Source organism: Oryzias latipes, chromosome 24 (assembly GCF_002234675.1).
Source record: "Oryzias latipes chromosome 24, ASM223467v1".
Classification (NCBI taxonomy): Eukaryota; Metazoa; Chordata; class Actinopteri; order Beloniformes; family Adrianichthyidae; genus Oryzias; species Oryzias latipes.
In genome coordinates, this window is record NC_019882.2 from 14,974,523 (window position 1) to 14,994,060 (window position 19,538).

The following is a 19,538-nucleotide window of genomic DNA, read 5'->3' on the forward strand; positions in this document are numbered from 1 at the left end:
CATGATGTGACACTGATGAGATTTCTGCAATAAAAATACATTTTAAACACATTATCTTCCCTGTAAAATTGGTCAGTTTAGCTCCCCCCTGAATTGGTTCTTTATAGGGAACCAGACCCTTCCTCTTTTATCAGATGAGGGCACACATTTTCCAGTCTTGTGGATCATCAGCCCTTCGCAGTGCCGCCCCCCTGGTCTATCTCTAACCACCAAAAGAGGAATCCCAAATTGCAAGGCACGGAGAGCGTGTGTGTCGGGACACGTAGGACCGGCTCCGGCGTGCGTGCGCCGTTCAACGTTTGCCGGGTGAGTCGTGGTCAGGAGGCTTTCCGCGGAAAAAGCGCGCCGTGACGCAGAGTATCTATGTGCAGCACCTGGCCGGCCAACGCTGACCGGTGGGCTTCTTTGTTCATCAGCTGAGACATATGCAAGAGGAAGAGGAGGGGAAGAGAGGGACAGATGGATTCCTGAGGAGGGGATTCAGGTAAAATGGCTAAAAAGGGGGGAAACATGGGCGTTGATTGATCCAGATCATCAAGTCAACTACATCATTTAAAATAGGTAAGGTAGGACAAAAAAAGTCCTTGCTGGGTACAGTACATGTGATGGTAAATAAACTTAAATATTCCTTAAATAAATACATTATTTAAACAGAAAATGCCATCATAATATAAATATTAATATTTTGAGTCATTCCAAAAGTCTAGCAGTTATTGATCTGGGTTTTATAAAGATACATTGGATATGAATAAAAAATTACATTGTTGTGTATTTTAGTACGCAAAAATAAAAAATGCTTAGATAAAATAAATATGGTTTATGAGCTGCTTCATTTCTGTTTGCTATTGAATATGAAATCCACACTATACATATCTTCTGATTGAGCTTTCATTTCCATAACAGCAAAATCAGGATGTGAATTCCAAATGAGATTAAGGCTTCTTAAAGTCAAAAATCCTTTCAGTTGAGTTCTTCTGTGAGTTTTTTAAATCATGCCTTTAACTAGTTTGAACTCTATGGATGTCTTTGTATATAAAGGGAGCCCTCTTCTGGATCGATGCTCTACTGCAGGTCTAAAAAAACGCTTTCATCTGCCTCAATGACAGATTGATAGGCACCATGGAAACGGAACAGCTGATAAGTACTGACATAATGTGGCAGCTATCTGGCCGCCACAGAAAGCCGGACTGCTGCAATTCACAATATTGCTGTGCATGCGATGGGACGAGGAAGCAAAAAAAAAAACAAAAAAAAGGGGGGGACAATGAGAGACTATTGAGGATACCTGAGACATGATAAAGCAAGAATACAGAGGAAGTAAAAGATAAGGAAGAAAGGAGTCTTTTCTAATGGGAGGAGGAGGAGGAATCCCGACTAGAGTGCTGCTGAGAGGAGTTTCTCAGCCTGATCCACAGGTAAATTGAAGAATAACACTTGGGTTCATTAGCAGTGTCACAGAGCTACCATTTCCGCTGACTCAGAGTGTGTGCACTTGTGTGTCTTCTCCAGTGGACAAGGATACATTTGATGGAGCATGCGTGTGCAACTCAGTATGTGCTGACTCAATGCCCATCCGAACCCACACACTTTAATTGAAGGCTCTTCCCCGAGTGTACAATAAGCAGCCTCCCCTGCATTGATCTGGACATTGACACAGCTTTGTAAACACTATTATGTTGGGAAACCAGGGTGATTCCTGTCCGTGCTGCAGAGGACAAGTGAGCGTGCAGTAATCCTCCAGCAAACACTCCCTGTGAGCATCCACTCTGTCAGGAGTAAGACATGGGAGTTATCGATGTGGGTGTTTACAGTGTGGCCACAGTGTTTAATTTAGTCAGAGTTTGTTCTTTTTTCCACGAAGAGCGATTGTGCCGTGGCCTGATTTCATGCGGCCGCACGAGTAGTTTTCCACACGAGTGCAGGATGCAGTCACAAGGTGCTCTGACGTTGATGAAGGTTTGAGAGGGTGATGGTTTGCAGTCCTTCTGGCCCTCCTCTCAACCCACTGTTGACTTCCTTTGTTTCTGACATTGTAAAGCATTCCTAATATATGATAACAAACTGAATTTCATTTAAAAATATTGCTCAAGTTTTAGTCATAAAAGATGCAGGTGGAATAAGACAAGAAATCTAACTTTATCGCAATATTCTTCCATTATTTCCATTAACTTTTTGTTTCATAAAAAAAAACCAAATGTGTAGCAATACATTTTTCTACTTTTCCATACAGACTGAAGGGTGTTTGAGTGTGAAGAAATTAAAGTCACATTGTGTTCTAAATGTTACCAATAGCCTGCCATATACGCTTTTAACACCTGGTGCTAAATTATACAACTTTTTTCCTTTGCGCACTCCCTTTTGCAAGAAATCGTTCTACTTTGTTGATGTAAGTTCACTAAACAGCTGGAAAAATCACAGCAGGAAGTGATTTTCCCTGTAAAGTGCTTCTGTCTGGGTTATCAGAGTTCACCTCCCAACTCATCTTACATAAATTATACAAAATTGGGTCTTTATGAACCATCCCATCCCACTATTGAGGGGCTGAGCTTTGTGCACTTGTACATCTGGCTGCCCCAGAATAGCATACTCCAAAGTATTTGTAAGTTTCCTAGACGTAACTTTTTTCTTAAAACTTTAAGGGACTTGGCTGGGACTGATTCTAAGTCAGTTTCACAACTGTTAAACCCTCCCAACGTGTCATTTACTGATTTATGTCCAAGGTCAAGACTTACTCTATCCCTCTTTAAATTCTACGTACATGAAAGTACATACTTACAGTAATAACTGTTTCTTACCGTGGCATCCAAGTGTAAAAAATGAGTTACAGTCAGTTTTAATGGGCAAAAATGTCTGGCTTTTTAAGGCAAGGATTTATGTGAATAGAGTTACTGCCATGCAGTAGATCTGAATTGACCTAAAAAAGACACCTGGTTGCTTTCCACCATTTGAGTTTACATTTCACTTAGCTCAGTCTTAGGATGAAACCACTTCTGTTGGTTTAATAGTTGATCATTAGGGGCAAATAATGCTTCAGAAATTGGACGTTTATATTTGTGAGTAGTAGTTTAGGCTGTTCTGCAGGCAAATCTCCAAATACCAGAGGGCATTGTGGGTTCTTTGGTGCAGGGTTATGTAACATTCTTTTGTGTGGTTAGTTGGTTATGGACCAACTCCCACGTTCACTATAGTGTATATGAAGTTTTGCAGTGATGCCTCCAAATCTTAGATGTCTGATGGTTATTTTGTTACAGGTGGTGCTACTGTAAAATTTTGTTGGTGTAGCAAACTAGCGCTAATGCTAGCAATTTTTCAAGGTTTAGTGTTGGAAATTTGCCAAAGCAGTGTTCACACCCAATTCAAGGGGTGCTCAGCGTCAATGTACAGTTTTGATCAAAGGTCCTGCGGCACGTTTGAACTCTGGGTTATATCCAGAGTTCAAATATCTAAAACTTTGGCAAAGAATTCCTGTCGCGTCAACCAATCAGGGACTTTGGCGTGTGACGTGTTGATGATGTAATCTTTCGTTGGAGTCCAAGACCAACATTGAGGACACGCCAATCCTTTTCCTTTTAAACTTTATGACATTTTTCTTCTTTGTATCGACATAATAATAAAAAGGTCCTCTAATTTTATTCTTATTTTTTCTCTCCTTGGACAGCTAGTCGTCAAACTGGGGTACAGAGATGGAAGTACCGCTGAAATTGGCTGTCATTCAAACGCAGCTCCTGCAGTATATGATAAACTTGACCGTACTGGGAAAGTACCTAAATGATCTCATGAATCCAAACATGGAGATGTGTCACTCATCCTTTTGTAAAGATTTTCAAAATAAATAAATCTGATTTCAACGTCATCCGTATCTTCCATGCATTGATTTTATATGAGATGCCACAGAACCATTACCATGCACCAACTTCCCTGTGCAACAGTGGAGGAAAGTTGTATTTTGTAAACATCATGATAAGTCAAACAAAGCATAATTTCAAAAAGAAAGTTCACTTCTTCCCGCTTGTTCTTGTCCAGTAACAAAAAAGAAACGAAGTCAAATAGCTAAATCGTTCATTCATCCTTCTTAGATTCTCTTCTCTCTTTCTATTCTGAATCATCCCAGTCTTCAAAATAATCAAATTCAAACAAGTTAAAGGAAACTAGCATGTCTTATTTATTGCATTGCTGTTTGATAAACTGGATTAATTTGTGTCATCCTACGTATTGTTAATAAGAAGTTTGAAGTGTTTAGATTTCTCAGAAAAGTGATCCTACTGTCTTTTTTATAATGTTTCAGATTAGAGAACTCTGGATCTGATGTTTTTTTAATGGCTTTTTTATTCTTTATTGTTTGAGATTGACAAAAAAATACCCCTTGGTGGTGTGAAAGTAAAGGCTGGTGGAAGTCTGTTACAATAATAAAAAAAAACTTCATAAAGCCACTTTTTAAGTTGTATTTTGATCTTTTACTGTGCCACATTGTCACAAATGTGAATTAAAAGACTTCACAATGAGGCTTTCCACAGCAATTATTAGGTTAAATTGAAACTAGATTAATTACAGTAGATTCATTAATTACAGGTCATGATTAATTGATCGTTAAAAAAGTTAATCAAACAACAGCTCTAGCTGATACTAGCATGTAGTTCATGTTCAAATGTTTTTGTTTTTAAAAAGCCAAAACACTTGTAACCAGAGAGAGAGAGAGCCTCCCACATCTCGACGTGTTGAAACATTGCAGCTGTGGACCAAATCCACAAGGAGATGAATGACCAGCAGACAAATCCAAGTCAAATTCACTAACATAGTGCATGCATAGAGGAAGGCTCACACCCACACATTACTCTGACAGCTGTGTTGGAATACAGTTTGTCAGACTCAGTGAAAACAACAATTTTGCTTTGCACCTTTTGCATTTACTTTGATACTGTCAAGTTATTTTTTCGAGAGTGGCTTGGCTGCTTTGCTGTCCAATTCTCAGAAGTGATTCAGACAAAAAAGAAATATTTACTACCAAAATCTTCCTTCCTAGAACCAAGTATTTTTGCATCTCCTGTTTATCTTCGCACAACTTGCGAAGAAAAGGGGAAATAAATGGAGTAGCATTTTTATCAATTATTTACATAACACATCTAACTGTCCGTTGGCAATTCTTCTGTACAGATGAATTCCCTCACCATCAATATGACCGTATGAATCATCAACGAAATGAGTGTCAAAACGGTTAACCCTGAACATCTGCGTGGAGCGTGCTGCTTGGAGGCAGCACTCATCTACCTCCTCCTTCATGCTGGTGTTTATTAAGGATGTATGGATCAGTAAAAGCAGTTATATAGAATCAGAGCGGAAGTTTGAGTACTTTAACTAGAAAAAAACCCTCCTTTCTAATCATCATCACTTTATCATCTTCTTTCAGATCCTGTCGCAGAGTTGGATGCTATGTACTCGGCAGTCCAACGGTTCATGGAGTTCATAAGGTCATGTGTTCAGCAAAGAAGAAAAATGAAGAGGAAAGTGAGGGTGAGGAAAATATATTGTCGTTTAACCCGACCAAAGGCTAGTCTTGTCAACATAGATCATTTAAAAAATTGCTGGGACCAATGTTTAAAGAGCACATGCTGGGCGAATCAGATTCATTTCTTTCTGCCAGATGGATAATTTCTCTTTCTTTAACTAAACTTCCACAACAAGCTATTGCTAACTGCTCACATGCAGCACAGAACAGCTTCTGTTCCCTTGTCAGGAAAGAGTCTGAGGCAACCTTTGGCCTTTCACTCTTTCATATTGCAGGTTTTACAACGTGTTGTGGGGTGGCAAAGTGTTTACGGGTGCTTTCACACCTTTAGTTCGTTTAATCTGGTTTGAAGCATCTGAGGAGTTTGTCAACACGTGATGTTTTCTGCTTGGTTCACTTTCTTTACACACTGTAAAAAAATTCCCAGCATGCCATTATGCGTCACTTCATACCCTACAAAAACTTCCCCACAGGTAAATGATCCCTCATGTGATCTGCAAAAAACAGCAAACAAGTAAACACGGGAAAGTTGAGGAGGGTTTTATGCTTCTGTAACACAGATGAGATTCAGATTCTCTGATGTTGCTTTGAACTTTTTTGCAAATTGCATTTTTGAAATAAAATAAACATTGTTAAGAGAGTGTCAGTGCCTTGGGATCACACATGAATGCAAATGTTTGGCAAAGTAGAATCTTAACATGATTTATTAGCATATACAACCTGTGATTTCTAGTCCACATGACAACATGGGACCATAGACAATATATATCACTGGACAAAGTGGGTATGACTTCACCTGTAGAAAATGCCTTACCTTAGGTTCCAGTGAAATGAAGCCAATTCAGTCGCCATTTTTATGCAATAGGGGTGCTACCATTTGGAGCCAGCCCACAGTGATTGTTCCGAGTCAGTCTGAGTCACATTTGTAGGGAAACTGCTGTCGCCAATCATGAGTAAACTTGTTTATTAAGACATCTGATTGGTCAGTTTATAACTTGAATAACTTGCGATTAAGAAAGAATATAACTTAAAAAAGTTAGCAAGAAGATGTTAAAAAAAAGGTAGCAGAGCAAGAATGGTTACTCTGTCAAATAGAATGAGTAATAACTGTTTATTTTCCAATAGAAGTCTATAGGATTTTTGCAATGCAGTTGGTAAGCGTAGCAGGAGGGGTCCGTGTGTTCTCTGACATATACTGTCTATGCATGAAACTCACTTCACTTGCAAAAAAACCTAGTATGGTTCACTACCATCTGATGCTACGTTCACACCATGCTAGGAAACATGCTTTTGAGCAACCGCTTCCGATGAAAAGCCTGTGTAAATACACATATATGCATGTTTCCGCATTAAAAACTCTTGTGTCCATAAGTTGATACACAATTTTTTTGTCTGTTTTAGGGCTCTATACAAAACACGCACCAACTGTGCATGTGAGAAAAAGTTAAACCAGTTAAACTTTGACCGATCAAGGACTCAGATTAGGTAGTGACTTATGGATAATAATATGAATAATAATGGATTGGATTTATCTGCGCTTTTCCAGATACTCAAACCGCTTATACTGAGTCTCCATTATTCATTCATACATTCATACCAGTGATGGTAAGCTACTGATGTAGCCACAGCTGCCCCGGTGCAGACTGACAGAGGTGTGGCTGCTAATACGCGCCCCAATGACCATCAGCAGGACATTCATATGCATTCACACACCAGTGGAGCCACACTGAAGGCAGGTGAAGTGTCTTGTTCAAGTACACAACAGTTGGCTGGAACCGCCCAGTGGCTCAGATGGTAGCGTCCTTTTCGAAACACAGAAGTGCCAACCACTTGAGAAAACGATCATGAAGGGCAAATTAATCATTGCGGTTTATGCTGATCAATGCTGATCAATTTCACTCTTTCATACAATTTGCTTTCACAAGTGATCGACCTTGGGAGCATTTCAGGCAGACTACTTTAGCACTGCTTTACTTCGGTCACTCTCTAGGGCGGTTTAGTTTAATCAACTCACCTGTTCAGCGTCCTATTTAAGTCCAGGTGTGCAAGTTTTCCTTCTCTTCCTTTACCGCAAGCGCTGCGTTCGTCGCCCCACCCTCCTCCCCGGCTTCCACCTGTGTGCTCCACTAGGGGTAGTTATTACCCAAAAGTTTTAGGGAGATCTTGTCTTATGTCATTGAACGGAGCCTTATGCCAAACAAAAATAATGTAAAAATAATGTCTTTACTGCACGAGTTGTCTGACTGATAGCAAAGCTATCAGGGGCAAATCAAACACTTACGGGGACTAAACCCCCGAAAGAATATCATCTAGTTCCCGGTTCACTGGGGGGACAAACAAGCTCTAAGCAAGAAGAAACAAGTAAACCAGAAAGGAAAATCGGGAGGTCCAACGAAACTGTAACTTTTACTTTACTGGTAAGCTTCTGCATCTCATCACCACATTTACTCAGCAGATATTTTCAAGTATTTTTGTGATTCACACTAATTCAAATTTTGTCTGTGTTTTTTTCACTTGTCATAAGGCACCATTCTGATGTAATTTACTCCCCAGCTTTCCTCTCTCCTATTTGTTTGTTGTTACTCTTCGGTCCTCCGAAGCGAGACCCTCGCTTTGAAGCAGACCCTAGCTGCGCGTAAACGTGAGAGGTTTGAACACAGAAGGCCGAAACGTCCATCTACGTGTGTTTAAATGGATTTTTCATTGGAATTGGTAGCTTAAATGTGCATTTCCAATAGCTGATAAATGAATCCTTGGAGACAAGAAAACATTGAATCAAGAACAAATTCTTTCCCTACTTTTGTCACGTCTTGAAAACAAATGTTCTCTTCTGAAGAGACATTAAAGTTGTTAAATAAAAAAATGTTAAAGGTTTGAATTTATCCATTTCAATTGAAGACTGGTTCATTTGAATGTAATGACCAATTACACTATTACCTATTACTACATTTTTGGACTTGATCAGTGCTATAATGTAATACATTTGGCCTGTTGCATCACCCACTGTTTCTTCAGCAACCCTGAGGCATTTGCATATACAGATGTTCAATGTGTGGTTTTTTTCCTATCTCTACTAACATTCACTTCTGTTATCTGTCTGCCTTTAAGCTGATGGAAAAACCATTAGAAACAAAAAATAACAAGACACTAGGAAGTCAGCTTTATCCCTGTTTTTTAAGCTAAGCCACACTAATCTTTGTGTTTAGTGTTTTGCCAAACTATTTCCATGACTGTTCCACTTGGTCTAAATAGTATTTAGAGAAGTGCAATTGCTCATCAGAAATAAAGACCATAATCTTAACCAATGTCAAAAGTCAAGCCTCCAAATGAATGGTATTTGCTGTAGATGTGTTTACAGCTTTAATCTCTTGGAAGAGTATCTTCCAGGTGTGTTTGTGAAGTCTCAGTGGAAGTCGTTTTCCTACACACACGTTGTCTTATCTGTGTGTACCTTCCTTTGTGGGCCTGTCACAACCAAGCCATTCTGGCGTGCTGATGGCCACACAGGCACTCTCATAAGCACAAATGCAAACGTATACCCACATGCTTGTCAGTGGGCCCAATTCCTCATGAACACTGACCTGTGACCTCAGGCCCTGACCTCAGGTTAATTAGTGTCTTGTGAGTTGAAGATGAACACATCCATATTCTACAGTACCTTTTCTGCTGTTAATTCACATAGATTTTGATTTTTTAAGCATTTGTTTCTCCTCAGCTTTTAGTCACAACAACAATTTCCCGCTCTGCTGTCTGTCCTTTCCGAAACCACATAACAAAATGTTAAAAGGGTGGCTTGCAGTTAACTCACTCAACAAGTATTTACACCCTTGACTTCGTAACAGGCCTTACCCATTAAATGCAACACAGACTACAATTGCATCATGGATCTCTTGATTCATAAACTGACTCTGAAACCTCATAGTGTTGTGATGCCACACCTATGAGTCTTTCAAACTGTGGCAGCGATGAGGGAGCACTGAGACATGTGTGCTGAATCATGTTTGCACTGCATTTAAAAAGACGGAGGAATGAGGGGGGAACAAAGCGTGAAAATAAACCATCGGAGGCTGGAGACGGCTCCGGTGTATCACCTGTTCATCCAAGAAGGCATTCATTACATTACTCAGCAAAATCTGTGATTAAGATAAAAAGAAAAAAAATGGTGTACCAATAAATTATACAGACGTCTATAAAAAAAGATTTCTATAATACCTTTACATGTTGTATGCTTATTTGTCCACCTCATACTTACACACCACTTTCCTTTGCACATAATGTTTCATTATAGGCTATAATAATATCTCCCTCCCAGCAAGACGTTCAGCCCTCAATCATTATCACAGCAGGATCTGTAGAGGCCCACTTGTAAGGGAGTACAATGCAATTAATTCAGAACGTATCGTCACATTACACAATTTTCCCTCCAGTCTATCCTACATAGCCGGTTTGTGTGAAGTTGTTGTTGGGAAATAAAATGCACCCTGATTGATGTGGGAAAACACAAAGTCAGACTGACAGTTATGGGAGAATTATTACAAGTATGCACACGTCAAAAAAAAAAAAAAATCTGTTTACAAAGGGCTTTTCCCAGAGCAGGAAAAGGCAAACTTTATGTTGCCCTGAGCAGAGACTGGTTTCAAATTGGTGTGAAAGCACTTCCACTCTGAATTCTCATCCTGATTTTATACAACGTCCTTCTATCACACTTACATTTACAGTAAAAAGGATTAAGGGATTAAGTTAATTTAGGACTCACATATATCTGAGAAGCCTTTAGAAAAAAGAAATACAGTGAAAAAGGCTTTTTAAAAATATTCATTTAAGAAAAGATATTTTAGCTGAGTTAATTTTTTATTGTGTTTTTCAGTTTCCCTTGTTTAAAAGTAGTAATATTACATTTGATTGAAATAGTTGTGAACACTGTTTTCTTTTTTCACTATTCTTATAGTTCAGATACAGACATCTGTTCTGTAAACAGATGACATGCAGCATGCTCTTATTCTCTTGGGAATATTATATCACTTCACTTGGTGCGTCAGTTAGGGAGGAAATGACGATATATAAAAAAGATGTCAGTCTTTCTCTGCATTATGACATCTGAATGTTTGCCTGTATATGTAGATATAGGTAAATGGCAACTGGCTTATGCTTATACAGTGCTTTTCTGCCTTCCTCAAAGGCCCAAAGTGCTTTACAGTCACAGCCCCATTCATGAATACATTCACTCACTGATAGTGAAACAAATCAATAACCACCACAGGCAATGTGGGGTTCAGTGTCTTGCCCAAGGACACTTTGACACATGGGCAGGCAAGGCGGGAATCAAACCTGTAATATTCCGATCAGAGGTCTACCGCCCTACCACTGCACCACCTTCATTTGTATATACTGTGCATACACATAAATAAATATAGAAAATCTCTTTTTTAAGCAAATTAAATGGAAAAACATATTTCCCATTCTAAAAACTACAAATCCCACCAGAACTGACAGCCTAATGAGCTTAATTTTCCAGGTAAGTGATGGAAAGAATGTGAAACGCATGGACAGATAATGAAAAAGTACAAGGATCACGTTTCAAATACCGGCAAATTAAATTCAAAAATCAATTCAAAAAGGAAAACTAATATTACCATGTTCAGCAGTCAAAAAACGTTTCTGTTTCACACAAACTTACTTGAACTTTGAATGGTTGCATAATGGCTTGAAATGTTGGTGGTTAATGGGAGGTACCAAAATATTTTTAGCGGTAAACATGGCCAGGCGTGAAAAAGGTAAACAGCTGTGTAACAAAACAGGTTTTTGGAAAAAATCTGGGACAGGTGTCAAAGGAAAGTGAATTATTATGTGAAAAAGGGCCTGTGAAAGAGACTATTTATATACACGTACATTTAATTTAAACATTCTAAAGTTATTCCCCAATATACCGGTACTTATGTACTTATCTTTTTATTTTTCTACCTATAAATTTACTTTGTGACTCTACCTTCTTAAATAAAGATAGGCTACAGGCTACTAACAAAAGATTTACTATATATGTCACCTCAGGTTTACAAAATTAAAGATTTCAGCAGCTGAAGAGTTAATCCTGTGTGGAAATAATCGAGTTTCTCTGGTTTATTAATTTGCAATGCATGTAATTAAATGGACATGGCTTGGGTACCAGTGGCCATAAATCTGTTCAAATGAACCTTGTTTTGCCTCTGTGCTTTAGAATTTCACAAGTCCTCCACTTTAGTCTCACGCTTATCTAACCTTGCCCCTGTGGGTTTGCGTAATATACAGGAAAAAATATTGCAATTATCATACAGGGTTTTTTTTTCTTTCGGCTCCCCTTCAGAGGTCGCCACAGTTGATTTTGCTTCAGTTCAAGTCCAGGTTCTACATCTACCTGGACTTGAGACCAGCACAGCAAAACAAGTTACTAAAATCGCATGAGGAACTCGGACTACCAACCACACCCAAGCCAGCTTTGCAGCTAAAAAAAGGTTGTTTAAATAGTCTCCCATCTATGTGGACATCTCTCTCCAAAAGCCAAAAAACAAATAAAAAAATACTCTACAAATATTGCATGAATTTGAGCTCTAATTAAATCAAAACATCTGGTAAAAATAATGTCAATTGTAGTTGACAAGAATAAAAAATTAGGCAATAGCACTAGAAAAAGGTTTTTGTTACCAAGCTCTTAGTAAATTACAGCCAAGTTGGACTAATAGAGCAGTCAATGAGACATTGCTCCCATCTGAAGCCAGCCTCCTGTGGCCATTTAAGGAATTACAACAATTAGTGATTTTGAGTTTTCTTCAAATTTTGCAATGGAATGTGAGGAACTGGTGGTTTAGTTTGGTTTATTTTTTTGTTTTTTTTTAGTACAAAAAAATAAACTTGCTGTTCATCAATGTGATTAATCTTTAAAGTACTAACACCAAATCTGATGGTGGATGTACTTTTTGTCATATCAGAAAAGGGGGAGAATATCTGCTCTTTATGCTTTTTTTCTAATTTTTATAATTGAAAGCAGAACTACCTTGCAGTGTGTGTGCCTGTTTGTATCCCCTTTCAGGTGGCTAAATTGCCTTGTCTTTGTTAGCACTGCTTGTTTCACTAAGACAGAGTCCATAGCCTGGCAGTGAAACCCAACACTCGCTTGGGGAGAAAGGTCTTCCCCAAAACTCAGGCTTGATTTCTTTACGAGGTGCAGAGTCACACTAGGTGGGGCTGCACACTGGGGAGTCTGCAAAACCCGACACCGAACACGCTGAAACGAGCCCACGCCACTTAAATTTACTCAAAGAAATTAAGACTCTGTGTTCCCCAAGAGCAGGATGCCCAGGGTTTTAATACAGAGGATGTAAATCAAAGAAAGGAAAAAGAGGCAAGCAGGGAAAGTGGAGTGGATGAGACAAAGATGACCTTTGGTATTGAAGGAGGGTTATTTATGGGTGCGAGGTAAAGGATCAGAGTGAGGTTATGAGAGGCTGATTTCTGGTGTTGACAAGAAACTTTGACATTTTGCATAAAACTTGAGTTGACTAATGACAAAAAGATGTATTTTAAAAAGCCAAGGCTTCCCCAGAGTGTTTTCTGTCTGTTATGACAATGTGCTTTACTTAGTGTTAATATAGGAAATAGATTAAGATTGTTGTAGAAAAAGGTGAGTGTAAGATGATGTGTTAGTTACAATTGTTGAAGCCTGAGCAATAATTTTATTATTTTAAAAAAGTAAAAGAAAAACGACCTAAAAGTTATTTTTTATGATCATAAAATCGTTTCTACATCAGTGAGTACAGCCAGAACGCATTCATATACAAACCTTTTGGCATTTTAAGGTGCATTGTTGCTTTTTGAAAAAAATTACGGCTTTAAGTGCGCCTTATCGCTCAGAAAATAAGGAAACACTTGCTAGGAAAAACACTTGAGTTGGAGTTTATTGATATTTTCTAAGCCGTGATTTATATTTCTGATTTGAGACATATAGTAAATTGTCAAATACTGCAGTTCCTCCAAAGACCACTGGAGGTAGGTTGCAGAAGGAAATATTCTCTGTTGACTCCAATGTTTAAAAGTAGAAATATTACCTTTGTTTGAGGCAGTTGTGAACACTGTTTTCTTTTCACAGTACTTAGAAATGTATAATATATTTATGCACATTTTGCTGTTTTTTTTTAAAGTTTAGAAAACATTCTGAGGAAGGTTGTATTATCACATTTTTTGTAACAGCTTTTCAAATTTTATCCTGTTAAGTAGCCTACTCCTTTTTCTTCCCGTTAACTCAGTCTTACATCTTAGAGGCCTTTGTGTTATCACTGTTATCTCCCTTTCATTACAATAAAACCACACACCTCTCTTTGTTCCTCTGTCCTAATATCCTTTAAAATCACTACGTATCCTGAGTCTCATCTGGCTGCCAGACATGTAACATTGTATGAACTCAGGTTTCCCTTTATTAATATTTATTCTCTCCCCGAGGCAGCAGCTGTAAATCTGAACATGCTGCTAACTGTCTTATCTGCTGGTTGACTCTGGTTGGTCCGGAAAGAGTTTTAATGATGACACCATACGTACATTGGCTCTGAGTGGCCTGCTTGCAGACTTAACAATGTAATATAGACCTATATAAAGCTTGGGAAGCTGTATTATTATCTTGCTGCAGGGAAAGTGAGGTAGAACTCATTTCTGCTTTTGTGAGCCAGAAAAAATCCACAAAATAAGGGTCTCTCATTACTTAACTGAAACACGACAGAGGCAATTTCCTGTATGTTGTCAGGACTGTAAACTGCAATTTGGCGTAAAGAGAGAAGGATTCTGCAGTCTGGATCCATCAGCTGTTGTGAGCATTCTTTTCCCTCCATAACTGATTAGAGATCATTTTAAGTAAAATAAAAAAAACTTAGATACTAATTGGGATGCAGAATAATAGATCGAGTACTTTAAACTCTTTAATGCACAGAAAGTGAAGACTTGAGATGAAAATGCTGCAGTTTAACGGGCGCCTTAACTACTTCCTACCTTTTTTACTCTTGCAAAAACTACCCAAATCCCAGTGACATTCTTTACTTCCCTGAAGCCCAAATCAGAACATGAGAAAAGAACTTTTGCATTTTCTGCACTATAAGACACACTTAAAAGCCTTATTTTTATTCAAAAAATGACAATATGGATTAATTTTGGTTGTTGACGTCGAAGCAATTTTAAGAGGTATCCAACACTCTGTCAAAATGGCAGTCTGGAATTTTTATGAGTTGCAAAAAGTTCGATGTTATGGGAAATACACTAATGTGGGTAGTGTGTGTTTTTTTTATAATTTAGTGGCATTCGTTTTGCAAACAAGGTTAGGAGTTACTCCTGTTGTGAATACGCTAACGTGGTTAACGTGAAACAGGTTCTAGAGTTATTGTGAACTGAGTTAATAAAGTCTGGCTTTATTAACTCAGAGTTATCTCAGATTCTTTTGTCTCACTTTATAATTCAGTGCACTTTATATATGACATAAGTTCGGTATTCATTGACGATGCGCCTCATAATCTTGTTCCCCTTTACAGTGCAGAAAATATGGTAAACCTCATAAGCAGAACAAACAAAATACTGCTTTCTTTTTGTACGAGAAACACCAAGCTTTCTCCCTGACCTTCCTACAGGTGATTAACCCACTGGAGGGCCAACTACATGACCCATTTGGGAAAGCCCAACTGGAACTCATGGTTGAAGATCCAGCTACTTATCAGTGACCCCTTTGCCTAGAGCTGGCTCCAGAGAGGGGGCCCTGGTAATCCTTGCCTCGGCTACAAAAACTGGATCTGTCCTTAAAATTGCAAGTAAGCTACTGTCCCCCTCCCTTAGGCAGAAGCAGAAATTGTGAAAAACAAATCACTTATTGGTTTTGGTTGGTTCTGCTACGAGCTGGCCATGAACCAGTGTTGAACCATATCCGTGAAAATATCACACATTTACAAAGGCTGCTGTATCATTTGGATCTCTGCTTTGTATTTGCTTTATCATTCATTCTGAAGGAGATTGACACATTTTTATATAGTTTTGCTTTCTGTATACAAGACTGTCAAATATTCCATTCAAACGTCAACATTACCAAGATTTGCCACTTTAAGTTTTCACTTTTAAAGATTGTACTCTTTATCAAAATATTGGTGTTTCCACCATTTTCCTACATTAAAGAAAAAAAATACACATTTGCAGTGAGTAATTATGGGAACCTCCATCTTCTATCAAATGTGATGATCAAGTGCATCCAAGAAAATCCGTTGTTTCTCATGATGCCTAGATCTGAAAATCTTGTATTTTGAGGCAGAAACAAATAATAAAAAAAATCCTTTTCATTCAAAGTACTAACACAGTTTTAGAGAAAACAAAACACATGGACTTTTTCCAGTAGGAGTTCACTTTTCCTGCAGCTTCTTTGAAGATGACCCACATTCTACACATGGCTGGGGACACAGCAGGAGAAAGGACTACTTTCTGACCCTACCACTGTGACCAGAAGATGACCTCTACCAAAGCAAGGAAAGGATCCCATTCAGTGAACAGTGTCAACTAATAAACACTGACCATTTATGCCGGTCATTGCCCATCCAAATTGTTCACTGTCACTTTTACAAATGCAGATGTTTATCTTTTTCTGGCTTGTTTTGGAGCAATTGCAGCAAACAATAGGAAAAATTACAGTTTTTATAAAAATTTTCTCATTTGAAAGACAGAAAACAAATTTCAGGAGGGTCAACGCCACATACGACCTGTTCAGGACTTCGAATCTTTTGTCAAACTCTTATCTTTGAAGGTACTCACTCACAAGCAAACCTACTGGCAGACTGATGAAAGCCTGAGGTAGTTTAGCTCACAAGTATGTTAACTCTACTGCACACATGGCACACTTAGGAAAACACATGGTTTCATACTGCGATGGTAAACATTGAAGCTCTCTCCTCTTGACCTTTGTCAGTGTAACCATGCACAAGTGTGTGTGAAATGCCATGCTGGTTTCCTTTAACCATAACCTTTGTGGGGAACTCGTGCTTTTACAAAAACTACAGTCAACCAAACTGATTAAACACTATTAGACTATTTAAAAAATGAGGAAACCCAAGAGCTGTGTTTGTGATGTAGTGTACTTACAGTGTTACTATGCAAATGACAATGTTAACATATGTTGAGAATTTATTAATTATATTAAATAATAAAGTCTGCCATTTACTCCCCTTCTCCCAAAAAGGTGCATTACTTGAGTTAGCAGCTGTTAAATATGAGATCTAATTGAGGAGGTTTACATGCCAAATTGCACAATATGGATGATTAATATGTGTAAATTGACTTAAGCAATGTAGTCATCAGAAAATCCTGATCATATGGTACTCAAATATCCAATTTATTTGGATTACATGCCGATGTAGCTTTTGAACTTCCTTATAATTCCATTATCTGTCTAATAATGGATCATGAACAGTTGCAGAATTAGCTTTGCTTTTGTATGAATAAATATAAAGTTACTGTTATTCTCCATTTGTATTCCTAAGGAAGTTATCCTAAATTTATCGAATGTGTTATGTTTTTTTTTTTGCTTGTAAATTGATTGTTGGCAAATTGGCCAGAATCAGGAAAATAGATGTATACATTTTCATGTCAAAAACTACATTATAATATAGATTAGACAATAAAAAATAAAATCTTAGTAAGTTGGAATGGTGAAGCTGGTTACAAAATTTAATGTTTTAATTTTTACATCTACCCAGTGAAGATTTCTTTTTCTTATTTGAAGTTTTTTGCTTGATTTTATGATCCGAAAAGCTCCTGCATGTAGTGACTTAATGTGCTCATTTCTAAAACAAAATGTATAGGTAAGGCATATTTTTCCACTAAGTAGGCAGATTTTGATATTACTCTTGTTCAAAATCTTGTTTGTTTCTAACAAAACCTGCTCATTTGTGGAGAGCTCTTAAACGAAAAGTCAGCTAAAACTTTAACGATCTGTTTTGGTGTCATGTATGCATCACTGTCATTGAAGCCAATTCTGATCAATACCTGTGACAACAGCCATGTCTCTTGAGACTGCAAAAAAAAGCTACATATTGGCAGTTTTTGATTGAAAGGGGCTGTTGGTTCAATGCTTTGACCAGAAGGAAGACAAGGAACCTTTTGCCATACAGAGGCAAGTAAATATGTGCACAAATTATTGTACAACCTAAATCCTGTAATTACATTTTAATGGTAGGTTTTTGGATTTTTGAAAACTGCAGCTGGAAATCTTTATAAAATTCAAAGTTATGGTGTTGTAGAAGGAAATAAAAAAAAAAAAAAAAAACGACAACCAACCCCCCCAAAAAACATGCATGCACATCTTCATTTGCATGGTTGCACATGCCTGCTCCGCCAAAACAAGACCTGCTGGGGCCAGGTAGGGACGAGCGGAAGGAACTGTTGAAACACAAGTGTGTGCTTTTTGTCACCTGAAAGAAGGTTTCATGTTAAAACTTGCGTGCGATTTTAACAGACGACTGGATTGACAAGCGTAAGTGTGTGGGATGTGTGCTCACAGAGCGTGAGTGGGCCCCACCACACAGATTTCTCGATTCGTTTTTTTTTTTACAGCCCTTAACTCCACTCTTCCAGGATCTCAAGAGAGTGTAGAGAACTCATTTTTAATCCAGTAATTGAAAAACTTTCCAGTAGAGCAAATACAACCCTTTAGATTAAAGGTTAATTTATAAGATAGTAAAATGATAAATGAGTCTGTTTGCTAGTTCCTCAAAACACCGTTTAGTTTTGTTGGAGGTCCTTGGATGCGTTGGAGCTCCTTTCCCAAACTTAATTTGTTTCATACTTACTCGAAACAGCCTTCGGAAACCTACATGTGAAGGGAGGAAAACTGTGGCTGTGTTGTCTTTGAGGGAAAGCCAGAGTCAATAACGCAAAGGCGAGGGGCACTCAAACGAAAACGCAAGCAGGAAGGCTCAAGAGTGCACTGATGACGCTCCAACCCTCTTCCTCATTCTGTCTTACCTTGTTCTGTATGATGAAAGTCAATATTGACCTTTAGTCATGAAGTGGGTCTCAGATCTAATGTAATTTACTGTGAACAGTAAAATCCTGAGATGCTGAGACTGAAGTCTGCATGAACAAGTGGACATGCTACACGAGGATGTGGAGAAATATTACATGGGGTGACATAATGTTTAAGAAAATACGAATTTTTCTTAAGAAGATAGGGAGTTAAAATGGAGAGGCCTGAAGGAGGTGATAAAAGCCAGTAAGTAAGGAGGTTTAGTGGGGGATGAACAAAAGAAAGGCAAAAAGCTTGAGAGTGCTATGGAGGGCAGTGAAGGGGAAGAAAGAGGCGAGACAGGAGGGAAAAGAGGAGGCTCAGGGTGGCAGTGAAGCTGAAGCTCCACAGGAGTTTGAGAACCAGTGAACCGTGCTGTACCCCCCTCCTCCCCTCCTCCTCTTGTGCCCCTCTCCATCAATGTGAGGAAAGCCTCCTGTTGCGCTAGCAATATGTTTCCCATGAGCTTTAACATGTGGCCCATTAACCCTTCTCCCTCACTGTTGTTATTCTGGAATCTTCGTGGAAGAAAATAATATTTTGCAGAGCGCAGAATAACATTTGTTTGATGGAGATGCTGGCGAAGATCAAATGAAACGAGTTTCGACCGGTCAGTTTGATGAAGATGATGACAACAGAAAGGACTATACCTGCTTCACATCAACTTTGGAATCCCCACTGAGGTTCTCTTCAATGTTAAACCAGACAACTGTGGCAAAACCAACCTTTTTGTTGGTTTTTCACTTTAAGAACCATCTTTCCACCCAGTTTTTGCACCAAATCCATCCTACTCCAAATCATGAAGGTGCTTTAGCAGATTCCAATGTGACCTACATCACAGAGATCAGGATAAATGTAGTTAAGACCTTTGGTTCCCAATCCAAGCAGGAATTGGTTTTCAAAACCCATCCCATAACTGTACTGATAACTGAAGCCTCAATGCACATTTTATTCACTGGAATTCTTAATCAATAAAAAATGTTTTTT

At 38.4% G+C, this 19,538-nt stretch overlaps 1 long non-coding RNA gene across 2 annotated transcripts in view; it reads left to right on the forward strand.

Annotated features, from left to right (window-relative positions):
• Positions 1–312: 312 nt before the first annotated feature.
• LOC110017700 overlaps positions 313–19,538 on the forward strand; it is a 48,503-nt gene continuing 29,277 nt past the window's right edge. For both annotated transcript variants that reach the window (XR_002293187.1, XR_002293189.1), the window contains exons 1-2: positions 313–561; positions 5,405–5,508. This is a non-coding gene — a long non-coding RNA (uncharacterized LOC110017700). The remainder of the gene's footprint in view (positions 562–5,404; positions 5,509–19,538) is intronic.